This window comes from Saimiri boliviensis, chromosome 8, assembly GCF_048565385.1.
Source record: "Saimiri boliviensis isolate mSaiBol1 chromosome 8, mSaiBol1.pri, whole genome shotgun sequence".
NCBI classification, from domain to species: Eukaryota; Metazoa; Chordata; class Mammalia; order Primates; family Cebidae; genus Saimiri; species Saimiri boliviensis.
Window position 1 is genome coordinate 38597772 of NC_133456.1, and position 26739 is coordinate 38624510.

Sequence of the window (26739 nt, forward strand, 5' to 3'; positions counted from 1 at the left end):
GTTTCACCATGTTGACCAGGATGGTTTCGATCTCTCGACCTCGTGATCCACCCGCCTCGGCCTCCCAAAGTGCTGGGATTACAGGCTTGAGCCACCGCGCCCGGCTATTTTTTGACTTTTTAATAATAGCCATCCTGACTGGTGTGAGACAGCATTGTCGTGGTTATGGTTTACATTTCCATTTTTAAATCCTTTGAGTAAACACCAAGGAGGATGATGGCTGGATTGTATGGTAAGAGTATGTTGAGTTTGGTAAGAAATTGTCAAATTATCTTCCAAAGTAATTGTACCATTTTGCATTTTCACCAGCAATAAATTAGACTTCTTGTTATTTGACATCCTAGCCAGAATTTAGTGATGTCAGTGTTTTGGAATTTTGCCATTCTAACACGTGCATAGTGGTATCTCATTTTTTTAAATTTTGCATTTCCTAATGACACACTGTTTTGTATCTTTTCATATAGTTATTTGTAATCCATGTATTCTGTTTGGTGAGGCATCTGTTCAGATCTTCTGCTCATTGTCTAATTGGGTTGTTCATTTTCTTGTTGAATTTTAAGAGCTCTCTGTATAGTTTTGATAACAATCTTTTATCAAATATGTCTTTTTTTTTAGATTGCATGTAGTCTTTTTTTCTTTTTTAAATTTTAGATTCAAGGGATACATGTACATGTTTGTTACATGGTTATTAGCCCAACATGCTAAATAAGTATCTACATTTTAGCAAGATCTTCAGGTAATCAGTATGCACTTTGATGTTTGTGAATCTTGTGTTTCACTTAACCTTTATGAACCCATCTTTCTCCACCCAAAATCAGGTGTGGTAGGACTCCAAGTCACATTTATAGGACACACTAATTTAGAAAGTTCTTTTTTAGGCAGAAACAAGAAAGGCCAGAAAGTAAAAATGACACGTGAGAGAGCACAGTGCTATTTTATAGAAGTTTCGCTAAACTTGAGAACATGGGAACTAAAAGTCCTAACTAGAAATCAACTAGCAGTTTCAAAAATAAATTCTGAGGGTTAATCTTTAAAATCAGGCCCCCAAAATAAGAATAAAAACAAAAAAATAAAAATAAAAAATAAAATCAAGCCCTTATTTTTAGGTCGGTCAGGGTAAACATGCCATGGCAATTGTTTTATCTGTGCACAATTTATAACGACCTGTTAGCATCTACCAGTTTGCTAGATTCTGAGGTTATATGGTTGAGAAAGATTTCATTCCTGCCTGACACTGCTTATGGTATAGATGAAGAAGTAGAAGTTAAACAAAAAATTACAATCCCATTGTTGTGGAGACAGGTGCAAAATATTGTGAAAATACCATCGAATTTTAAGTTTCCTGAGTATAAGAACTATGTATTGTTCAGTGGAGTAGCGTTCATTTTCCTGAGACTGAGAGTCTTTGAGGGGACCCTAAATAATCACATTCCTCTGGCTCTACAGATTCTTATCCAATTGGCAAATAGAGGAGTCAGACTGGGGTTATTATCAATAGTAAAGACGGATTGACAAGCACAGCTTGGGCCCAAAACTAAAATGTTTCCTACCCATTCCTCCACCTAATCTTGCTTGAATTTGGGATCCCTTTATAGGAGATTTAGGTCTACAGAAAGATACTTACCCAGTCATGTGGGGAATGTCAGCCTGCTTCAAGTTTCCTTGATTGCAGATGAGAATCAGAAACATAACTACAACCCCCTTGCCTTTGATGCAAGAAGTTCTTTCAGAGGTTAATGTGGTCAAAAGGGTGAGAAGCTCTGCCCATCACGCCAGTATGTTAAATCAATCCTCTTTCTATTTTTTTTTTTTTTTTTTTTTTTTTGAGACGGAGTTTCGCTCTTGTTACCCAGGCTGGAGTGCAATGGCGCCATCTCGGCTCACCGCAACCTCCGCCTCCTGGGCTCAGGCAATTCTCCTGCCTCAGCCTCCTAAGTAGCTGGGATTACAGGCACATGCCACCACGCCCAGCTAGTTTTTTTGTATTTTTAGTAGAGACGGGGTTTCACCATGTTGACCAGGATGGTCTCGATCTCTTGACCTCGTGATCCACCCGCCTCGGCCTCCCAAAGTGCTGGGATTACAGGCTTGAGCCACCGCGCCCAGCCTCTATTTTTATATCTATTTATTTATTTTTAAAGACGGGGTTTCACCATGTTGGTCAGGCTGGTCTTGAACTCCTGACCTTAGGTGATCCACCTGCCTTGGCCTCCAAAGTGCTTGGATTACAGGCGTGAGCCACCGTGCCCGGCCTCAATCCTCTTTCTATAAGGAGAAGACTGCAAGAGGGCAGATCATAGGAGGACCCTATATCATAGCTAAGGTGGGAGCATGAGGAAAGCAAAACAATGACTTTTTCCTAGTTTGGGAAAAAGGTAAGTAATCACTGAATGTTAAATTACTGAACTGAATGAATTAAAAATAAGAAGCAACTACTTCTTTCAGGGAAGTCAAATAATGTCATTTGTGTCTTCTCTTCGACTGAGATAAAAAGGAAGAGAGAATTTTAATTGCAGAAAAGAGCCATTCAAAACAGCAATGGCACGTTCTGAGATTGGCTAGGCACCCAGTGGCTGTAGATTAGGTTACAGGGAGGGAATTACAAAATGTAAGACCAATTTTAGTTGTAATTGACACTTAAATAGAATGTAGGTAGCCAAAGTTCTCTCCTGTGCATTACACAAAACACTGTGAAAGATCTATTGGCAACAATTTTCTCTTTAAGCTTCTTGGCTGTCACAGATGTGCATAATTGACGTGCTGTTAAAGTCATAAAATTTATTTTAGACAATGTTATTACAACTTATCCAAATCTTAATAAATGTTTAACAATTAATAAATGATTTTAGTTGGGGTTAAATACAAGGAAGAACAGTATTGAGTAGAATTTTAGCAAATCCTATGAGGTCATAACCAATTAGAGGTTAGAAACCTCAAACTTTCTTATTTGCCATTCAAAATCTACCTTAAAATAATAAAAAATATTAGCTCCAAACTTGGTGATGACAGATTGTATTGTTCTTTAAACTTTTGGAAACGTGTGTTTGCTTTGAATAATATGCTATAATGTGATTGGAAAACATATGATCCATAAGTTTATTTGAATAATATTGGTGTTTATTATGCATCTTTTAAAAAAAAGTTAAGAAGAAAAAATAAGTATTAGTATTGCCAATCTCTTCCAAGGAAGTATTCCAACTAATAGTGGAGCTAGCCCACAGGTTGACTAACTGCTATATGAAATTGAGACCTATGCTTTAGGGCTTTCTATGGCTCATAATCATATATTTATAAGCACTCCACAAATTTTACCTCATAATTCTTGATGATCCCTTGACAATAATAATAAAATGTTCATAATTGATATTTACCATTTATTTATTGCTTGTATATGTGACAAACACCGCTCTAAGTCTTTTAAATGCACAACTTGTTTAATTCTCACAATCACCTTATGAAGGAAGTGGTTATCATTCTCTTTCTACTGATCAGGAAAATGAGGCATACAGTCATCAAGTAACTTGTCCAAGTTCTCATCTCTAACAAGTGATAGAAACTAAATCCCATCCTAGTAATCTGATTCCAGAACCTATACCACAGCACCAACTTGAGAAGCAATGGAGAAGAATTTGGGATTGTTTTAGACTCTGTAGTATGCAAAAGAAAGCCTTAGGTTTGTGCTGAAACCATCTCAAGATTGTTTGATTAAGCCCCGCTTAAGAGTGGTGATACTTGGAATTGTCCAGTTATCAGTGTTGGGCCATCAGTAGAAGGAAGGAATTGAACTAGGCAAAGATCTGGCACTACATTGGAGAGGATAATACTCATGCTGATGGCAAGGGCAGAAGTAAAAGCAATAGGTGCCAGTGGGTCATGTTTGGTTAGAAGGTGATAATCTACAGAATTCTACAGATTCCAGGTACTATGGACCTATTCCATATGGACTGATAAGAGGACGAATCTTCTGTAAGATTTGGCCTCGGAGTGATTTTGGATTTTTAGGTGCTAGCCCTAATGGCCACAGATTTTCTGATGATTAGTAAGCATTTCTTCTTCTTCTTCTCTTCTTCTTCTTCTTCTTCCTCTTCCTCCGCCTCCGCCTCCTCCTCCTTCTCCCCTCCCCCACTCCACCTTCTCCCCTCCCCCCACTCCCTCTCTCCCCTCCCCCTCCCCTCCCCTCACTCCCTCCCTCCCCCTCCCCCTCCCCCTCTTCCTCCTCCTCCTCCTTCTTTTTGATTACAAAATACCTTTTATTTTTAACCCAACTTGTTAAAGGGGCAGATAAAGACTTTGGCAAATTTGATTAACAGCACAAAATAATATTATCCAGACTGAATAATTTATTGCTGGTCCGACACTTGCCTTGTTTTACGCTTAAGTAGAATTTACACTGTTTCCACAAATGGCAGATATCAACATTTAAAGGAATTTAATAGTGACCTATTCAATAAGGCAATCATCTCGGTAGCAAACTTTTATTTAAATCTTACATAACTCAAGCTTTATAAAAAGCCAACATAATTGAAAACTGGGTTCTCCCTCTAGAGCCTTAAGTATTGGAAGCCTGAAACAGTTAATTAAGAATAAGCAAACAAAACAAAAAACACTGCCAGCAGATCCTGCTGAAATACTTAAAACTAAAATGAGCTTAATCTTTATAAAAGTTACTGTAGCTCAAAAGCTACAAAATCAAAGTTATCTTAATTCTACAAAGAAGAGAGAGGGTCTTTGACTTCATGCCACCGTTTCCTTAGAACCTCATCTTTTTCATCAAATTTGGCCACGAATCAAATTTCTGTGTGCCCCTGACTTCAGGAGAATTCTTCTTGCAGAAGAGGCTAGGTACAAACATGTAAGAGTAACTGCCTAAGCAAGTAGGAAAGTGTTCCGTAATAGTGTGCAAAGAGGAGAAGTTCTGAGTTAACCTCTGGAACTCGACCTGGTCCTTGATCTTGACTTTGAGCGAGATCTAGAACGGGATCTTGAAGTAGCTCTTTTTGGTGGAGGGGACACAGAACGAGCCTTTGAGGGTTGAACAGGTTGTGGCGAAATGGAACGGGACTGGCTCCTTGATATGGATTTTGACTTTATACCACCCTTTCCATTTTCTTTGGGGGATCGGGACCAAGACCTACTTCGAGATTTCTCATACTCATCCTTAGATCTGCTTCGAAAATGTGAATGGGAGCCCCGATCAGACTTGGGCTTAGATTTGCTCTTTGATCTAGATTTCCTGCCTTTTGATTGAGAACGTGACCGACCTTTGCTCCGCGACCTGGAACTGGGAGCGACTTTTTGAGATACTTCGAGATCTACTGCGGCTGCTCCTGCGACTCCTACTTCGTGACCGTCTTCTAGATCGAGACCTGGATCTGCTTCCAGAGTCTGTGGCTTGTGCGTGGCCTGTCTTCAATAAGCCTAATATTTCTGCCATTTATTTCTGTACCATCCGGTTTGTCCAAAGCTCGCTTCCTGTCAGAGCCGGAGCGAAACTCAATTACACTCTCATTTTTTCGTTCCTTGTGGGCATCCGCATAGGTTACTTCACCTGCTTGTCGCATAAAATCCTTTAAATCTTGCCAACTGCACCGACTAGAAAGATTTTCTACAGTAAGCCTGTATTCTGTACGAACAGGTGGTCCGTTATTTGTCTCTGCCAGATGGTCTCCGACGGCTGCAGCCACTTGCACCACTGCGGCTTCCGTAGCCGTAGCCGTCGCGATCGCGACGCGGGCCGCGGGCGCGCTCTACGGTCACGCGCTCGCCGCAGACTTCCGTGCGGTTCCACTCGTAAACGGCGTCGTGGGCGTCGCGGGGGCCCTGGAACTCCACGAAGCCGTACCTGTTCTTGACGTCTACTTTGAGGAGACAGCCGTAGCCACTGAAAAAGCGCTGGATGTCCTTCTCCCGGACGTTGTAGCTCAGGCGTCCTGTGTAGACGCGCGGCAAGTCCGTGGCGGGCAGGGGCCCAGGGGCTGGTTGTTGAACGGCGGGCCGCAAGCCAGTAGCCGCGGTGCGGGTGCGGGGACCGCAAAAGCCCGAACACGCGCCTCACACCGCCGCGGCGGCCGAGCCCCGCCACACAGGCGCATTTCTTCTTTTGGCTTAATTATTGTCTCCTGTTCATGTGAACTTACTACTCCCATTGAAACCAAATACTTACCGATAAGTGGTATAAGAAACTGGCACAGAGCCCAACAGCGTGAAAAGAAGCTGGATTCAGAGTCAATTGCATTTTAATGCAGGAATCTCTAACGTAATTCCCATACAGACCTGGTCCTAGACTGAGGTGGGCTTAAGTATTTCTTCAGATAAAAACAAGTATCCAGATACGTCTGGAGAAGAGAATTGAAGAATTAGAGAATCTACGGATTCCTAACAACAGTGATGGGAGAATTAATGGAGCTTAGGCAGACCTGACCTTTCTCACCACAGCTCCTTGCCCCTGGAGAAGCATCGATATGTTGGAAAAACAAAGGAGAAATAGTGACAAAGTCAGAGAGAAGAGGCTCAAGGGCTTAGGAATAAAATTATTGAACCAAGATTGCAGTTAAAGGTAAGTTTTGTAATCTGTAAGCTAAAAATGCACCCTACTGATCTTGGGAAAACCAGAGAGTGTCCCATTTGTTATAACCCACATATAACACAAAATGTCCTAATTTTAAACTCTTCCGCTGACGATGCTTTAAAATATAGTGACCTTGTGGTATACATGATTCCACAAGAACCCAGAACAACTTCCAAGTTCACACAATCTGTTTTTTATTTAAAACAACAATAACAAAAAAACTGCCTGTTCTGCATTGTATCTTGACTCTCTTAAAGCATCTCAGAAATCTCAAAAAATGATACTATTAGTAGCTATAACATACTTATCCACATAGTCACACACACATATACATACAGACATAAAGATTTACACACACACACACTTAGTTCAAATAATGAAAACTAAAAATTTTAGAATTGCTTCCTCTTAGAGGGAGGAGAGTAGTGTGGAATAATTAAGGATGGAAATGAGACCAGAGAATGTACTTTGGTATAGAGTTTGACTTAGAAATAATGAAAATTGCCGGGCGCGGTGGCTCAAACCTGTAATCCCAGCACTTTGGGAGGCTCAGGCGGGTGGATCACGAGGTCAAGAGATTGAGACCATCCTGGTCAACATGGTGAAACCCCGTCTCTACTAAAAATACAAAAAATTAGCTGGGCATGGTGGCGCGTGCCTGTAATCCCAGCTACTCAGGAGGCTGAGGCAGGAGAATTGCCTGAACCCAGGAGGCGGAGGTTTCGGTGAGCCGAGATGGCGCCATTGCACTCCAGCCTGGGTTACAAGAGTGAAACTCCATCCCCCACCCCCCCAAAAAAAAAAAAAGAAAGAAAGAAATAATGAAAATTATTTGCATGATTAAATAATAATAATACTTCATAAATAAAAAGCAATTCCTCAAATTGAAAACAAACTGAAACAAGCTTAACTGTATTAGATTGATGGCATACCGCATAGAATAATTATGTCAAATGATTTCAGTAATTTGACTGTACAACCTTGCAGGGATATATTACAAGATTTTAAAATATGTATATTTTAATCTTCACTTTGTGCTTGTCATAGTAATATTGATAATATTATTTTATTTTATTTTATTTTTTGTTTGTTTCTTTGTTTCTTTTGAGACAGGGTCTTACTCTGTTGTCCATGCTGGGGTATAGTGGCATGATGATAGCTCATTGCAGCCTTGAACTCCTGGGTTCAAGTGATCCTTCCACCTCAGCCTCCTAAAGTGCTGGGATTACAGGAAGGAACCACCATGCCTGGTGATATTATTATTTTAAAAATAATATGTGGAAAATATACAGCAAGTATGTATGTTAATATATTTAGAAATATAGCTTTCTTGTATAACAGAAACTAGCAGAAGTATGGAATTAAAGATTTTAATTAAGAGCCCTGAAATTAAAGTTTTGAATTGGAAGTATATACATAAATTCCTTATTTTATTTATTAAAAATTATTTATTAAATAATTTTATTTATTAAAAATCTGACTGCTGAAGCAAAATAAGCTTGAAAGGGAAAAATGCATGTATATTTCTCTCATTGTTAATGATTTTAAAGCCTTAAAATATTTCCAAATGTAAATCAGTAAAATATTTAAAGAACAATATACTAGAACTAAATGAAACACATCTATCTCCAGGAACAATTAAAACAATACCACCAGTGGGTAAAAGAGAAAACAAAACCCTATAACTGTTTCATATCCAGAATGCTCAAAAATTGCTGTTCCTCCTCATTCATTAATTCACCCAACACATATTTACATATTTTTGTGGTAAGTTTGTTATATGCCAAGCCCTGTGCTAAGCTCTTTGGGATTCAAATAAATTTTTAGAAGGCTTGTTGCCTGGTGAACGAGCCTTAAATAGGTAATTGTCTCACCTAGTGATTACTGTGAAGATTGAAGTTCATTTGAGCGCTCTCAGTGCATGGAAGGGCATCAGTCTGGCCTTGGTGTGGTCAAGCATGTCAGGAGCAGTTGTTCTCATATGATACAAAATCAAGACACTATAAACAAGAATAGAAACTATAATTTGGTTCTCATAGATGCCTTTAATTAAGAGGCCTTGAGGCATGAAAACTAATGCGAGGGAAAAACAGCTTTTCTCAAACACTCCAAAATTATTAGCCATCCATCAGAATACAGTTGGATGGACAAGTAGCTAATTTTATATAATTAGCTATGGGCCAGGCAGTGTGCTATGGGTTTTGCATAGTTTATCTCATTTGATCCTTACAACATCTCTATGAGGTAGGAGCCAGTCTCACTCAGTTGATGAGAAACCGTGTTTAAAGAGGTTGCTCTTTTGCATAAACCCCTTAAAGTTAGAATTCTGTCATTGGCGATAAACAAATTTAATTTATGTATTTACTGAAACAAGTCCAATTAATGATGCTTTCTGTTTAGAACATTTCATGAAATTTTCCTTTCCTGTAAGACCTTCCCCCTAGGACAGACATCCCCAAACTTTTTACACAGGGGGCCAGTTCACTGTCCCTCAGACCGTTGGAGAGCCGCCACATACTGTGCTCCTCTCACTGAACACCAATGAAAGAGGTGCCCCTTCCTGAAGTGCAGCGTGGGGGCCAGATAAATGGCCTCAGGGGGCTGTAATTTGGGGATGCCTGCCCTAGGATGTGGAAGCAAAGGAGGATAGACCAAGGCTGGGTTGTGATGAGAGCTGGAGCTGCTAATGGCACTGCGAGTGGGTTGCCCATGGGTCACAGGATATGCAACTAAAATGGCACATCAGAGAAGTAATATGCAGAGCAAATCTAAATCCATGTCCAGGCAGATGGTCCAACCAGGTTTTCTGACTGAAGGGAATAAATAGAGAGAAGTGAAATGGGAAGAAACTAGGTTAGAGTGGGTGGCGTGCTTGAAGCAAAGGATAAGCAAAGCTTTGAGGAAAACTTTTGTAATATGGAGACATAGTGAGGCTGTTCATGCCCGGAAGATTCTTTTTTTTTTTTTTTTTTTAGTTTTGCTCTTGTTACCCAGGCTGGAGTGCAATGGCACGATCTTGGCTCACCGCAACCTCCGCCTCCTGGGTTCAAGCAATTCTCCTGCCTCAGCCTCCTGAGTAGCTGGGATTACAGGCATGTGCCACCACGCCCAGCTAATGTTTTGTATTTTTAGTAGAGACAGGGTTTCACCATGTTCACCAGGATGGTCTCGATCTTTCGACCTCGTGATCCACCCGCCTCGGTCTCCCAAAGTGCTGGGATTACAAGCTTGAGCCACCGCGCCCGGCCCCCCGGAAGATTCTTAGTGAAGTACCAGAAGCTTTTGGATTTTCAGGCTCCTCAACCTCGGGCTCTTTTTAAAATATAAATCATATCTGAGGACAATGGCTTTCAGCTCTGATCAACATTTCTTTCTGATGAGGTCTCTGTTAAATGTACACATTGCTGATGAATAGCAGCTGGAATAGGAGACTTCTGTTTATGTGTATGGTTGGGTTTTAAAGAGCCCTGTTTTAAAGATAGCTATTCCAACTCTGTGTCATCCCAGCTCCTGGTAATGAAGTTCAAAACATTCCCAGCGACTCCAATACCCCTTGACACCCAAAGAATCAAGAGCAGTTGGATGTCAAGAGAATTTCCTGAAGTGTTTCAACTTGGCTTAGAAGCAGTCTTAGCTAATTCCTTTTTTTAAAAAAAAATTTAGAGATGAGGTGTCGTTCTGTTGCCTAGGCTGAAATGCAGTATTAGATAATTCCTGACTGAGAAATAAATTTGTGACCACTCAGCACGAGAGGCAGTAGTCCACCAAAATACTGTGCTCTGAAAAGTCAATTTGACTAGATTCTGTGGTTACAAAACATTTCTCCCTCCACCCCCTCTCGCTTCTGACCTGGGAATAGCAGGAAGAGGGCCCTGCCTTATTATTTTGGTCAGCTCTCTGTGGGCTACTTTCCTATTTATTCTGGTCAGCCCAGTTTCCTGCAGTTGGTCTCTGTTCCCGGACCTCCCTGCTCTGTTTTGAAGAAAGTTTCTCCACAGGACTTGGCCCTGCCTGATGGTTTCAGTCTCTCTAATTTGGGTATCTTTAGCCACAGCTCCACGCTTCTTGTCCTTTTAGGACATTTCTTGGGTAAATACTTCAGTCTGGCACTGAAGAATGTTGGCTTTATGTTGTCTGGGTTTGACTGCAGATTCTCAGTACCTTTGCCAGGGATGCTTTCTCTGCCCTGGCTGGTAACCAGTTCCTAAGTTCTTAATAAATGTTATCACAAAATAAATGTTGTCATACATAGGAATTTACTTTATCGATGTGATTCATTAAGTTCTCATATTTCTGTTAGCCCCCTGTGCTTTCTGGCTGTGTCTTCTCTTTGTATGTCACAAAGCCAGCTCTCTGCAGTCCCTTTTCCTAAACATCAACACAGATAAGGGTAATCTGCATATTCTTCAGCAGGACATTTTAAAGTCTTTGCAATTTGGCTCCAGATTACACCCCCAGCTTTATCTTTCTCACTTTATTTCATACCTAATAGACAGAAAAGCATACCCAGAATCTAAGAATACAAAACCTAAACCATCTTAGCCTTAGCGTCCCTGAATCTTTGCAGAGATAGCAAGCGCATAAAAGGGATCACAATTTGATTCTCTTTCTACACAATAGATTGGTCACTGATGTTTCAGTCAAATCCTGAAGATCATAATGCTTGCTTTCACACTGGATTCAGCATGTCTTTAAAATTAAGTCTTTATAATCATAGCATGGTAAAATTGGTGTTCAGTTCTACTTTTCCAGTATGTCCATAAGGGAAACAGGGAGATAACTCTTCTCCCTAGCCTTCCTGCTAATTCACAGCCTGTAACCTCTTTATGTTTCTATAATATTTTATACCTCTGTAGCCTTGAACATGTGTTCTCTTCCATTTGTTGACTGCATGTTTTCCACCATTTTGCATCCTGGACAATTCCCACTCATTTAAGATTTAATTCAAGTGTCACTTCTTTTGTCAGTTCTTTCATAGTTTCTCCAGCAGAATTATTTCTTCCCCATTATGTTTCCTCACAATTATGGATTATAATTATTTCTTTGTGTTCTGAAAGTAACCTGACCTGTTCATTCACTTATCCCTTGAGGTCAGGGATTGGATTGTATTCTTCAGGTATTTGTATTCATTTCCAAAACAATGCCTGATACCTACTGGAAACACCACAAATATTTATTTTAAATAAATGTTATTTTATATATAAATTCATTACATCAACAATTTCCATTACATTGAAATTATTTATTCTTAACATTTAGGTATAATCTGGTTAAACTAATTTTTCTTTTTCTTTTCTGTCTTTCATCCTTTCTTTCTTTCTTTTTTTTTTTTTTTTGAGACAAGTCTTACTCTGTGGCCCAGGCTGGAGTGCAGTGGTGCGATCTTGGCTCACTTCAACCTCTGCCTCCATGGTTCGAGTGATTCTCCTCCCTCAGCCTCTTAAGTAACTAGGACCACAGGTGCATGCCACCAAGCCTAGTTAATTTTTGTAGGTTTTTTTTTGTTTGTTTGTTTTTTTGTTTTTTTTTTTCCCTGAGACGGAGCTTGCCTGGTCCCAAGGCTGGAGTACAGAGTCACAGTCTCGGCTCATTACAACTTCAAGTGATTCTCCTGCCTCAGCCTCCCGAGTAGCTGGGACTACAGGTGCACACCATCATGCCCAGCTAATTATTATATTTTTAGTAGAGATGGAGTTTCGTCATGTTGGCCAGGATGGTCTCAATCTCTTGACCTCATGATCCACTGCCTCGACCTCCCAAAGTGCTGGGATTACAGGCTTGAGCCACCGTTCCTGGCCTTAACTAATTTTTCAATATTATCTATCCTTATTTACTATTATCAAGGATATGGAATTTCTGTCCTTATTCTGTGGTCTTCCATAACTGAGTTTCCTATTTCTACTTGAAATGTTCATGTTCTCAATTTTCAAAGCTTACCTGTAGAATTACTTTTGATCATTTATTTAAAGTTTGACCAAACAGACATGCTAGACTAGATTCTGTCTTGCTCTGTTCTAGAGAGTCTTTTGGCTTAAGCTTTGTTTCTTCTTAATTTCTTAGTCCCCATTTTACTCTACAGGCTTATGTTCCCACAAACCTAACCCATGCATCTGCATATGTGTTGGAAAGAAAGTGATTCAACATATTAAGTGTGGGTTATGCCTCTAACTGGCAGGGAATTGAGGTACTTGGAATGGTCTCTGGAGAAAATTAAGAAATGCATTCCTTATATCTGAAAATAATTAAGATATTTCTGGACCTTTCTATATCCCTAGCCCTAGGAAAATTATACTGGGTCTTAACTGCCATGCTGACAAATGTGGAACATATTTAATAAGCACTGGGGAGACACTAATGATTTGTGAATAAGGCATTTACCTCATCCTTTCTGGGATACCAACTTTTCAGATGAAAAATTAAAGTTTAGGAAAACTGGCTATAGAGATAACCTTCCTATCATTCCCATGACACTCAGTTGCATCAAACTACATTACATTCCAAGAAGCCACTTCTGTTAATGAAGCCACTACATGCCATACTAGGGCTTGGTATGGTTACTTGGTTCTCTCCAAATACTTGGACAGTTATTTGGTTCTCTCCAATTCCTACATTCCATGTCTTTGATCCTATAACAGGCCCAAGGGAGAACAGAGAAAACATATAAACCATGTTTCTGCCTTGTAGGAACATGCAATTTTTTTTTTTTTTTTTTTTTTTTTGAGACAGAGTTTCGCTCTTCTTACCCAGGCTAGAGTGCAATGGCGCGATCTCGGCTCACCGCAACCTCCGCCTCCTGGGTTCAGGCAATTCTCCTGCCTCAGCCTTCTGAGTAGCTGGGATTACAGGCATGTGCCACCATGCCCAGCTAATTTTTTGTATTTTTAGTAGAGACGGGGTTTCACCATGTTGACCAGGGTGGTCTCGATCTCTTGACCTCATGATCCACCCGCCTCAGCCTCCCAAAGTGCTGGGATTACAGGTGTGAGCCACCGCGCCCGGCCGCAATTTTGTTAAAAAGAAAGAATAAAATAAATTAAGAGAAACTACATATTTGTCAAATATAAGGCTTAGATATGAGTATGCATGTTTGAGTGATATATAACTATATTAAGAGTACCGAGTGATATTTTTATGGTTTGCTGTTTCTCTTCTGCACTGTATCTTCCTACTCTTGGATATTGATTTAGATTCACTTATCAGGCAGCTGGAGTATTTATTCCCCTATTTATTTTTCTAGTGAGGTAAGTGAGTCATGTATCTTTTGAGTCCATTTACATCTGAGAATATATTTCCATTGTCTTCACATATACATGATAAGGTAACTTTTTTCTCCCTCTTTCAATATGTTGTAGCTAGTTTTATTTGTTTCTGCAATTGAGCATTGTAAATAAAGTGTTGTAAATAAGATATATCTATCTATCTATCTATCTATCTATCTATCTATATATTTTTTTCATCTTAGGTACCCTGTTGTGTTGTTTCTGTTTTTATCTTCCTGACCATGTAGAGAAAACAGACTTTTTTATCCTTGCAATTCTGAGTTTCAAACAGCATATATCCAAACATGTAACTTTCTTGACTCTTGTCTACATCTGGAATCTCAACAAAAAGCATATTTTTCCTCTTGGATCTCTCCTTCATTTTTTTTTTAACCTTTTAGTTGTTCGGTTCTTTTTCCTCTTTCTTTGGAGTACTAAATAATTAGTTGCACATGTTTTTCAATTCATTAATTTGGTAATCTGCAGTATTCTGGTCACCAACTCTTCTGTTTTAAAAAAAACTTTAAGTAGAAATTTTATGGAAATAAGTATTTATAGAGAAAAAGCACAAATAATGCACAGATTGTTGAATTTGAATGAGATAACCTATGTAATCAGTACTCTTTCAGATTAACAACTAGAAGATCAGAACTCCCCAGTGCCTACTTTAAGCCACATCCTTGCTCCCCAGGGAAACTATCTTGACTTCTAACATCATATATTAGTTTTAACACTTTGGGACTTGATATAAGTAGAATTGCATAGTATGTAATTTTTGAGTTTAAAATCGAGAACCCTGAAAGTCTTGAGATTTTTACCCTGCTTGCAGCTGGGAAGTTGGGCTCTCATAGTTTCGTGGATGCTGGTAGAAGACATGAGACTCCTGGGACAGAGACAAAGGACATGATTGCTCACAGCCCTGCAAATAACATAATCATCAGCATATTTATGACAGTTTGCCTTGCTCCTCAAGTCCCATGGTGTGATACAGATGGTGGGCTACATTACAGGAGAAAATTCCAAACATAGGGAACCTAATCTTTTATAATGGGTAGTAAGCATGCCTTCCCTTTGCTCTGGAGGGAGACACTGTTTTCCAATGTTGTTTGTTATACAAATATCCTGGAAATGAATCTGAAACAAAGTGTTTAATGTTTTGCTTTGCAAGGTATGCAGAAAGTGAGAGCCTCATGGAGAACTGTCTCCCATTATCCGAGAGATTCCACATTGATAGGATATGACTGTGTCCCCACCCAAATCTCAACTTGAATTGTATCTCCCAGAATTCCCACGTGTTGTTTGAGAGACCCATGGGGAGGTAATTGAATCATCTTTCCCATGCTATTCTCATGATAGTGACTAAGTCTCACAAAATCTGATGGCTTATCAGGGATTTCCGCTTTTGCTTCTCCTCATTTACTCTCGCTGCTGCCATGTAAGAAGTGGCTTTCGCCTCCCACCATGATTCTGAGGCCTCCCTAGCCATGTGAAACTGTAAGACCAATTAAATCTCTTTTTCTTCCCAGTCTTGGATATGTCTTTATCAGCAGCATGAATATGGACTAATAGAGTAAACTGATACCAGTAGAGAGGTGCACTGCTGAAGATATCTGAAAATTTAGAAGCGACTTTGGAACTGGATAATAGGCAGAGTTGGGAATGGTTTGGAGGGCTTAGAAGAAGACAGGAAAATGTGGGAAAGTTTGGAACTTCCTAGAAACCTGTTGAATGGCTTTGCCCAAAATGTTGATAGCCATATAGACAATTAAGGTCCAGGCTGAGGTGGTCTCGATGGAGATAAGGAACTTTTTGGGAACTGGAGCAAAGGTGACTCTTGTTTTGTTCTAGCAAAGAGACTAGCAGCATTTTGCCCCTGCCCTAGAGATTTGTGGAACTTTGAGCTTGAGAGAGATGATTTAGGGTATCTGGTGGAAAAAAATTCCAAGCAGCTAAGCATTCAAGAGGTGAGTTGGGTACTTTTAAAGGCATACAGTTTTATAAGCGAAGCACAGCATAAAAGTTCACAAAATTTGCAGCCTGACAATGTGACAAAAAAGAAAAACCCATTTTCTGGGGAGAAATTCAAGCCAGCTGCAGAAATTTGCATAAGTAGCAAGGAGCCTAATGTTAATTCCCAAGACCATGGGGAAAATGTCTCCAGGGCATGTCAGAGACCTCCATGGCAGCCCATCTCATCACAGGCTTGGGGATCCAGGAGGAAAAAGTGGTTTCATGGGCTGGGACCAGGGTTCCTGTGCTGTGTGCAGCCTATGGACTTGGTGCCCTGTTTCCTAGCTGCTCCAGCTGTAGCTGAAAGTGACCAAATTACAGCTCTAGCTGTAGCTTCAGAGGGTGGAAGCCCCAAGCCTTGACTGCTTCCATGTGGTGTTGAGCCTGTAGACGTGCAGAAGTCAAGAATTCACATTTGGGAACCTCTGCTTAGATTTCAGAAGATGAATGGAACTGCCTGGATGCCCAAGCAAAAGTTTGCTATTAGGCCAGCCGGGGCTGTCATGGAGAATCTCTGCCAGGGTAGTGCAGAAGAACAAAACAAGAAAATTGATGCATTTAAAAATGTTTATCACATGGGTATACTGCACCCATGTAACAAACCTGCATATGTACCAACTATATCTAAAATATAGGAAGGATAGCACACAATAGGTAGTTTTTTAACACATGCCCCTCTTTATCTCTCTCCCCTCTAGTAGTCCACAGTGTCTATTGCTCCCATGTTTATGTCCCATGTATACTCAGTGTTTAGCTCACAGTTGTAAGTAAGAACATTCAGTATTTGGTTTCCTGTTCCTGCGTTAATTTGCTTAAAATTATGCCCTCCAACTCTGTCCATGTTGCTGCAAAGTACATGATTTTATTCTTTTTTTATGGCTGTATTATATAGTATATATCAGGCATCCCCAAACTACAGCCCATGGGCTGTATGCATCCCCCTGAGGCCATTTATCCGGCCCCCCGCCGCACTTCAGGAAGGGGCACCTCTTTCATTGGTGGTCAGTGAGAGGAGCACAGTATGTGGCAGCTCTCCAATGGCCTGAGGGACAGTGAACTGGCCCCCTGTGTAAAAAGTTTGGGGATGCCTGGTATATATGAACCACATTTTCTTTATCCAGGCCGCCATTGATGGATACCTAGGTTGATTGCATGCATTTGCTATTGTGAATAGCATGACAATGAACATATGAGTGCCTGTATCTTTTTGGTATAATGATACATTTTCCTTGGGGTATGTACCCAGTAATGAGATTGCTGGGTATAATGGTAGCAGTGTTTTAACTTCGTCAAGAAACCTCCAAATTGCTTTCCACAGTGGCTGAACTGATTTATATTCCCACCTATAGTATATAAGGATTCCTTTTTCTCTGCAGCTCCACCAACATCTGTTGTTTCTTGACTTTAATAAAAGCATTCTTACTGGTGTTAGATGATATCTCATGGTTTTAATTTTCACTTCTCTGATGATTGGTGCTGATGACACTTTTTTATGTTTGTTGGTCACTTGTATGTCTTCCTTTCAGAAATGTCTCTTCATGTCCTTTGCCAATTGTTTAATGAGGCTAATTTTTGCTTGTTGATTGGTTTAAGCTCCTTAAAAATTCTGGATATTAGACCTTTGTCAGATGCCTACTTTATGAATATTTTCTCCCACTCGGTATGTTGTCTGTTTACTCTGTTGTTAGCTTCTTTTGCTCTGCAGAAGCTCTTAAGTTTAATTAGGTTCCACTTGTCAATTTTTGGTTTTGTTGTAATTACTTTAGAGGACTTAGTCAAAAATTCTTTGCCCAGGCTGATGTTGAGAAGAGTATTTCCTAGTATTTTTTCTAGGATTTTTATAGATTAACGTCTTAGATTTCAACATTTAATCCATTGTGAGTTAATTTTGTATGTGGTGAAAGGTAAGGGTTCAGTATCATTCTTCTGCATATAGCTAGCCAGTTAACACCATTTATTGAATAGGAAATCCTTTCCCCATAGCTTGTTTTTGTCCACCTTGTTGAAGTTCAGATGGTTGTAGTTGTGCAGCTTTATTTCTGAGTTATCTATTCTGTTCCACTGGTCTATGTGTCTGTTCTTGTACCACTACCATGCTGTTTTGGTTATTGTACTCTTGTAGTATAATTTGATGTTGTGATATTTTCAGCTTTCTCCTTTTTGCTTAAGATTTCGTTGGCTATTCAGGCTCTTTATTGGTTTCCTATGAATTTTAGAATAGTTTTTTCGAATTCTGTGAAGAATGACATTGGTTATTTGATAGAAGTAGCATCGAATCTATAAATGGCTTTAGGCAGAATGGCCATTTTAGTAATATTGATTCTTTGAATCTAAGAGCATGGAAAGTTTTCCCATGTATTTGTTTTCATCTCTGATTTCTTTCAGCAGTGTTTTATAGTTCTCCTTGCAGAGATCTTTCAACTCCTTGATTAACTATATTCCTAGGTTTTTCATTTTCTTTGTGGCTATTGTAAATAAGATTGCATTCTTGATTTGACTCTCAGCTTGAATGTTATTGGTGTATAGAAATGCTACTGATTTTTGTACATTGATTTTGTATCCTGAAACCTTGCTAAATTAATTAGTGCTAGAAAATTTTTGGCAGCATCCTTAGGATTTTCTAAGTATAGAATCATGTTGTCAGTGAAGAGAGAGAGATTGACTGTTCTTTTCCAATTTGGATGTTTTTTATTTCTTGTTCTTGCCTGCTTGCTCTGCCTAGAACTTCCAGTACTTGTTGAATAGGAGGGTACCCTTGTCTTTTTCCAGTTCTCTAGCAGAATGCTTCCAGCTTTTGCCTGTTTAGTATGGTGTTGGCTGTGGGTTTTTCATAGAAAGTTCTCATTAATTTGAGGTATGTTCCTTTGATCCCTAGTCTGTTGAGGGTTTTTATATGAAAGGATGTTGGATTTATTGAAAGCTTTCTCTGCTTCTCTATTGAGATAATCATATGTTTTTTCCTTTTAATTCTGTTTATGTGATCAATCACATTCACTGATTTGCATATATTAAACCAATCTTGCATCCTAAAAATAAAGCCTTCTTTATTGTGATGAATTAGCTTTCTGATGTGCTTCTGGATTCAGTTTGCTAGTATTTTGTTGAGGATTTTAAAAAAATCTATGTTCATCAGGGATATTAGTCTAAAGTTTTCTTTTTTACTAACTAAACTTTTTTAGTTTTCTAGCAAAGAAATTCTGGACTTAAACTCAACACTTTTGGACTTTTGCATCTCAATCTCATTCAGTTCATCTCAATGATCTGTCCAATGCTGTCAGTGGGGTGTTGAAGTCCCCCACTATTTTTTCTGTTTTGTAGGTCACGAAGAACTTGGTTTTATGAATCTGAGTGCTTTAATGTTGGGTGCTATATATTTAGGATGGTTAGGTCTCCTTGAATTGATCCCTTTATCATGATGTAATATCATTCTCTGTCCTTTCCGCTAGTTGTTTATTTAAAATCTGTTTATGTGATATAAGAATAGTGACTCCTGCTGGTCTTTATTTTTCATTTGTATGGTAAATCTTTCTCAATCCCTTTACTTTGAGGCTGTGGCTGTCATTACATGTGAGATTAGCCTCTTAAAGATAGCAGAGTTAGATCTTGTCTTGTGATCCAGCTTACCACTATATGCCTTTCAAGTCGGGGCATTTAGACCATTTACATTCAAGGTCAGTATTGGTATGTGAGATTTTGACTCAGTCATCATGTTGTTATCTGGTTGTTAGCTGGATGGGGGGATAGTCTGTTCATTGGAAGGTCAGGAGACACTCTTTGTTTTGAATTGCCAGAATTCTTTGCTGATTCTTTCTCATTGAGAGGGCTGGTGTTCCTTTAACTATGGCGTCAAATGAACATAGTCGTCTGGGTTTGTTTCTGGACGCTTTCAGGTCAAGGGTCTGTATAAGATATTTAATTGTTGCCAGGCGCGGTGGCTCAAGCCTGTAATCCCAGCACTTTGGGAGGCTGAGGCGGGTGGATCACGAGGTCAAGAGATCGAGACCATCCTGGTCAACATGGTGAAACCCCGTCTCTACTAAAGGTGCAAAAACTTAGCTGGGCATGGTGGCGCGTGCCTGTAATCCCAGCTACTCCGGAGGCTGAGGCAGGAGAATTGCCTGAACCCAGGAGGCGGAGGTTTCGGTGAGCCGAGATCGCGCCATTGCACTCCAGCCTGGGTAACAAGAGTGAAACTCCGTCTCAAAAAAAAAAAAAAAAAAAAGATATTTAATTGTTGCTGGATTTTTGCTGAGGATCTCATAAGCTTTGTATACCTGGCAAAATATTTTTGGTCTTGTAATTTGGAGCTCACCCAGTAGGTGGAGCTTAAGAATGTTGGCCGGCAGATAAGCAGATAGGCTCTTACTTATACAACTCTGAGTATTTGCGCACATTCAAAGTAGCACTTTGTGATAGCAGGGAGAAAGATAGGTGACACCCTAACAAGGTCTGCTCCAGGGCATTGGGGTACCCCCTTTGATTACTGGTGCTGCACTCACATTTCCTTTGTTAGGGACTCTGAGCTGCAGGGTTTCCTCAGGTTCAGGCCGTGACTAGCATTCAGGTCACACCCTTCCTGGACTGACCCTGTAGGAGGCACAGCTCACTCCCCTGTCAGCCCACAAACCTGAGTGTCTCATTTCTCAAAGTGTTCTGGGAGTGGGACACCTCTCCTGCATGGGCACTGCCAAAGCAAGTGAGCCTCGTCTGGCTAGAGGTAGTGGGGGTGGGTGGAGTGGAATGGATCACCAGATTTCTGCACGCTTTTTGGGGGAACACAGAGCTGTGTCCACCTGCAGAGTTCAGGCAGGAGAGGGGCTGCTATGCTGGTAGCCCAAGCTGGTGAGTCCCATCTGACTAGCAGCAGTGTGGGTGGGAGGAATCTCCCAATTCATCACCTGGGTGTTTCCTGGAGGGACACAGAGCTGGGCCCACTGGCAGAGTTCAGGCAGGACTGGGTCTGCTATGCTGGAAGCAGGAGTCAAGCCTTGTCCGGCAGGAAGGAGCAAAGCAGTCTGACTGCTCCCCAGCACCCCAACTGTTGCCTCTGTTGGTGTTATGGCAGTTGGTGCCAGGTTGTTCAGGTGTCTAAGGCTGAATGGGCTCCCCATGGTTTTGAGTGGTACCTCCATAAAAAACTCTGGCTACTTTCTATATCAGTGAGGCCCAGCATAGGACAGGGGTCAAAGGGTTCTCTCATTTCCTGGATTGCACAGGTTTCTGTGGTAAGTGTGGATTCCCTGGGAGCTCTTACTCCCTCACCCTGTCCCTGTGTTAGAAAGCTTCTCTTAGCTCCATGCCAGTCCTGGGTGGGCAGCTGGCCAGCTTCACTATTTTCTGTTCTCTGTATGTCTTCTCTCTCCCTTGAAGGATCCTGACATGGTTTCTTGGATGATCCACTTAAAGAGTAAGTATTTGCTTGCCACTTTGTTTCCTCTCCATCAGAGTGGCACACTCTAGCTGCTGCTAGTCGGCCATCTTGAACCACCTCAGGAGTTTCTTTTTCTGGTATAAATCTTCAGAAAATTCATGCAGAAGAGTTTCGGTGATAAATATAATGAATTCTTACATGTATAAGATATTTTTATCTTCCTAATTTGGCTAGGATTGGAATTCTAGTGTTAAATTCTAGTGTAACTTTCTTGAAACTTTGAAGATATTTTTTCAATATCTTATTGCCTTCAGAGTTTCTGAGAAGACTGATGTTAATTCATTCTTATTCATTTATAGGTAATTATTACTCTTGTTTTATGGAAGCTCTTAGAATTTCTCTCCATAATTTTGTGTGTTCTGAAATAACACTATAGGTAGTATGTTTACATTTTTTCTTGTTTGGCTTTTAGTAGAATTTTTAAGTTTCAGGACTCATGCCTTTCTCAGCTCAGGGTAATTCTGTTCTATTATTTCTTCAAATATTATCTTCTCCTCATTTGATCTATTCTTACTTTTGGGAACTCCCATGAAATGGCTGTTGAAATTCTGGGTCTAGTCTGTAAAGTCTTTTAAATTTTTCTTCATACATTCCCTCTCTTTGTCTCTTTGTATGCATTCTAGGGCAATTCTTAGTCTCATTCTTCTAGTTTACTCCATCAATCTTTGGTTTGGTCTGGTCTGCTTTTTAGACTATATCTTAAGGTTGTCATTTCAACGATGACATTTTTAATTTTCACAACCAATAATTTGTTTTTTTTTTTTTTTTTTTTTTACGGAGAATGTTAATTATGGTTCTCCTCCAACCTCCTCCAAAAAGCTCCATTTAGTTTGCTCTATTAATTCTGTTTTTCCCTCTGTAGGTTCTTGGGCTAATTGACTTTCTTTCTCTGTGTGTTGGCTTCCCTCAAACATCTCATTATTCCCGTAGTGAAGACTTCATCTTTGATTGTGCGTCATAGGTGTTTGTGCAGCCCACAAGGGCATTATTTTATGGAAAGTGTGTGGGAAGTATAGCACACTGACAGGATAGTAAGTACCTTGGTGTCTATTTTTCTGAGCATGGCTGTGCCTTGTTTCTTTTATAAATCATAGTCACATGCACACTGTCCATTCTCCATTCTCTCTAATCTACTCTTCCTCATATTTTAAGCAATCACTCCCATTGCATGACTAGTCAGAGAGAGATAGAGAGAGAGAGAGAGAGAGAGACAGAAGGCACATTCTTATTTTCAAGTGTAGCTATGATTTACTCACACCCTAATACAAACATATTTATCAGTTGATCCATCTATCTACCTACCTATCTGTCTCTTTTACCACTTCTTCTGGCAAGAACTATAGCTCTCAGTATTTCTAGTTTCTTCCGCAGTAGCTCTTCAAAAGGTGGTTGTAGGTTTGGTAATGTAATTCAGTGGGCCAGTCATCCTCTGTCATGGGAAATCAGGCTGTTTACAAGACAAATGCTTTAAAGGAATCTTCCAATTAGAAGCCCAGTGATTTAACTTTGCTATTTATCTATATTCTGTCTTCCCAACACAACATCCATATTGATAATACATGGAAACAAATTTACTGTAATGCTCAAAAGTTGTGTTTTGATACACTTGTTCTTATTTTTTCATTAACCATTATCTGAGGCAAAAATCCTTACCTCCATCTTGCCATTGAGTAAACTGAGGCTCACAGGGGACTGGTACAAGAGCATGTTTTGGAAAGCAGCTAATAGACACAGATCTTTGGGAGCAAATGAAGTGTACCATCTTCCGTATAAAGATGGATATGTGCTTTCCTATTCCTTAAAACACTGTCTATTGCAGATAGCAAAAGTTTAATAAAAAATTTAAAACCATATTTTTATCAATTTTAAGAGGGAAAAGAGAAATCAGTGAATGGGCAAAATGAAATATAGCACATAGAGGCAATTTTAGATTTTTTTGTTGTTAATTTTAATGTAGTATTCACTATGTAAAGTTCACCGTCAAATTCTCTACAAGATTTTTTTTTTTTTTTGTTACTGAATGGAAATGTTTTAATTTAAAGTTTCCCATGGAAAATGGGTTTATTTTATCAGCATATTAACTAAATTACATCCTTGACTACTAGTCCCTGATGTCAAGGGAAAATATTACAAAAGAAAATAAAAATTGTCAGTTCAATTGAGTTTCCATAACCCTTGTACTTATGTTAGTCATGTATTTTCCCTCTTTCAGAAGTGGTATACTTAGTATATTGGAGCCATTTCTTCTTTTAACAGCTTTTCAGAGGCTAAAGGACTCATAAAGTATTCGAACTAGACATCAGAGTAATTTGTCTCACATATGATTAAAAACTCAAAATTAGTGTGTGATCATCTTATGATCATAAACCGTAAGATGGTCATAAGTTTATGAATAGAACTAAGTGATTCTTAGTTCTATAACCAAGTCCACTCTAGTCATAAACTTAGAGTAATTATTAGAACGCATGGAAAGACTTACCCCATGATTCAGTTACCTCCCACCGGGTCCCTCTTACAACTAAGCTCAGCTGGATAATTCATTTTCATGTTATCAACTACTGAATTACAAATAATATTTACAAACACTACATATATTTGTCCAGTTCATATTTTTATTAACTAGTTCAGCAAAAATTGAGTAGCACATAAAGATACTGTGCTTACAGTGGGAACACGAAAGTGAACAATATAGTAGCTCTTCCATAAGAATTGTTTTGTCTATGTGGAAAGAAAGTAGAGCTTCCAGAGTTAACAAATAGAAATACAAGATGCCCAATTAAATTTAAACTTAAGGTTAAGGCCAGACACAGTGGCTCATGCTTGTAATCCCAGCACTTTGGGGAGGCCAAGGTGAGTGAATCACTTGAGATCAGGAGTTCAAGACCAGCCTGACAACATGGTGAAACCCCGTCTCTACTAAAAATACAAAAATTAGCCAGGTGTGTGGTGTGTGCCTGTAGTTCCCAGCTACTCAGGGAGGCTGAGGCAGGTGAATCACTTGAACCCAGGAGGTGAAGGTTGCAGTGAGCTGAGATAATGCCGCTAGCTCCAGCCTAAGCAACATAGTGAGACTCTGACTCAAAAAATAAAAAATAATTAAGGTTAAATAAATAAATGTTTAGTATGTGTATTAGTCCCTTTTCATGCTGCTGATAAAGAGATACCCGTGACTGGGAAGTGTGCGACCCGCAGAGACCCTTCCCAAAGCAAATGAGAGCAAGGAGTTGTTAAGCCGAGTCCAGGTTTATTGGGATCTGCGGGCAACCCAGGCGGGAGGGGAGCTGAGCTGCACCTAGCAGCTGCCGGAGAGGGTTTTTATAGGGGCGGCGGCCTGTTTAGGCGAGGTGTCGCGGAGTGATTGGTGGAGGTTAAACAAAGGAGAGGGAAGAGCCTTGTGGCAAAAGGGGATTGGCTAGGTTTTGGCAGGCTGATGCCGGGGTGTGTACGGGTTTTGGCGGGCTGACGCAGGAAGGCGATTGGCTAGTCCTGTTACTGGGCAGACCAACCTCCAGAGGCGGCCTGCTGGATGTGGGCCCCAGAGGCGGCCTGCTGGATGTGGGCCCCAGAGGCGGCCTGCTGGATGTGGGCCCCAGAGGCGGCCTGCTGGATGTGGGATCCTGGATATGGGGGATGGGCTATTTCTACCTAACAGGAAGAAAAATAAGTTTAATGAACTTATGGTTCCACGTGGCTAGAGAGGCTTCACAATCACAGCAGAAGGCAAAGAAGAGTATGGATGACAGCAGGCAAAGAGAAAATAGGTTTAACAGCCAGTTTCACGTGGCTGGGAAGGCCTCCCAATCATGGTGGAAGGCAGGGAGGACCAAGTCATGTTTAATATGGATGGCAGCAGGCAAAGGAGAGCTTGTGCAGGGGAACTCCTCTTTATAAAACCATCAGATCTCGTGAGACTTACTCACTATCATGAGAACAGCGTGGGAAAGACTTGCCCTCATGATTCAGTTACCTCCCACCAGGTCCTTCCCATGACACATGGGGATTCAAGATGAGATTTGGGTGGAGACACAGCCAAATCAAATCAGTACGACTATGTAGAATTCGAATATATTATAAACCTTTCTGTTCTTTTTCTGAAATTAGAATTTAACTCTGAAGTTTGTATTTTATCTGACAACCCTAGAAGAGATAGAAGGAAAAAGATTGTTATACAACTCTTTTAAGTTCAGGGAATGGTAGAAATTTATAGCTCCTTGATAATTCAGGGTTTTCTTTTTAGATTTTCATGTATGCTAGAAGAGAATGTGATTCTTTTCTGCAATTTGACAAGGTCAGTGATCTGCAAAATGTCCTGAGAGGAGAGCATCTTCTTAGATGAAAATGATGCACGTATAAATATGTGTAGAAATTCTTCAACCATACTGAAATTGACTGCATTGGAAGAATATTGAACCCAATTTATAGCCATATAAGAGGTGATTTTTCAGGATGAAGCCTATTAAAAATGTTTCTTTAATGTGTTTCTACATGGCAACCATGGAAAACAAACATGCTTTACTATTCTGAGAATACAAGAGAAGATAAAATACCTTTTAGGAATCATATCCAGAGAAGAAATGTTAAAACTGAAAGACCAGCTGGGCTCATCTGGTTCATGCTTCTCATGTTACAGACCAGAGAGAGCCAAGGCTAGCTAGACTTAAGAGATAGTGACTGCTGCAAAAACAAATTATTCTATATTATATACTGTGCTACATTTTTTCTCCAGCAGACAATTAATTAATGTGGATGAGAATCATAAAAAGATTGAAAAGCTTGTGTAAAGTTGAGGAAGGAGTGGAAAAAGAAAATAAGAGAAGAGGGAAACAATAAGGAAGTGGCACTAGGGAAGTAGATCCATTCTGTTTTCAGATGAATTAACCTTAAAAGAGAAAAATCATGTAGTCTTCCCTGCTCTATCTCTTGTCTCTGAGACATTTATAATTATGATAGTTTATTGAAAAGGTAAAAGTCCTTGTCTATTTTGTGCTGCTATAACAGAATACCCAAGGCTGGGCTATTGATTGATTAATTGTAAAGATAGGGTGGTCTTGCTATTTTACCCAGACTGGTCTCAAAGTCCTGGGCTCAAGTGATCCTTTTGCCTTGGCCTCCCAAAGTTCTGGGATTGCAGCTCCCGCTCCTGACCCCTGGACTGAGTAATTTATAATGAACAGAAATTTATTTCCTGAGTTCTGAAGACTGTGAAGTCTGAGATTGAGGGGCCAGCATCTTGCGAAGGACTTCTTGCTGCGTTTCAAGATGACAGAAAGTAGAGGGCAAGAGAGCATGCAAGAAAAGAACAGCAAGGGTGCTGAACTCGTTCTTTTATTGGAATCCACTCCCATCATAACTAATCCATTCTCAAGATAATGGCATTAATTGATTCGTGAAGTCAGAGCCCTTATGACTTAGTCACCTCTTAAACATCCCACCTCTCAATACTGTTGCATTGAGGATTAAGTTTCTAATAT

General features: G+C 40.0%; 1 pseudogene; it reads right to left on the reverse strand.

Moving 5' to 3' along the window:
- Window positions 1-4892: 4892 nt before the first annotated feature.
- LOC101033090 (serine/arginine-rich splicing factor 6-like) lies at window positions 4893-6092 on the reverse strand (annotated as a pseudogene).
- Between the last annotated feature and the right edge of the window lie 20647 nt (window positions 6093-26739).